At 30.3% G+C, this 208-nt stretch overlaps 1 protein-coding gene across 1 annotated transcript in view; it reads right to left on the bottom strand.

Annotated features, from left to right (window-relative positions):
• LOC119589089 (protein ROP-like) overlaps positions 1 to 208 on the bottom strand; it is a gene marked incomplete in the record, with an annotated part of 45,455 nt that overhangs the window by 3,156 nt on the left and 42,091 nt on the right.

Genomic DNA, 208 nt, shown 5'->3' on the forward strand with positions numbered 1-208 from the left:
CAGATAAAAAGGGGATAACAATGCTCCCTCACTGGCACAAGAAATAATATAGTTATACCTCCAATACAAGAGCTCACTATACATGATGTATCTTTATATGTATAGCTAATAATCAGTAAAAAAAAAAATTACCTGTTTTTATGAGCATCACTTCATCCTATATTTTCACTAGATACTTTTAAGGACACTGCATTTTCATTTTTGTTAC

The sequence above is a fragment of the Penaeus monodon genome, chromosome 25 (assembly GCF_015228065.2).
Source record: "Penaeus monodon isolate SGIC_2016 chromosome 25, NSTDA_Pmon_1, whole genome shotgun sequence".
Classification (NCBI taxonomy): Eukaryota; Metazoa; Arthropoda; class Malacostraca; order Decapoda; family Penaeidae; genus Penaeus; species Penaeus monodon.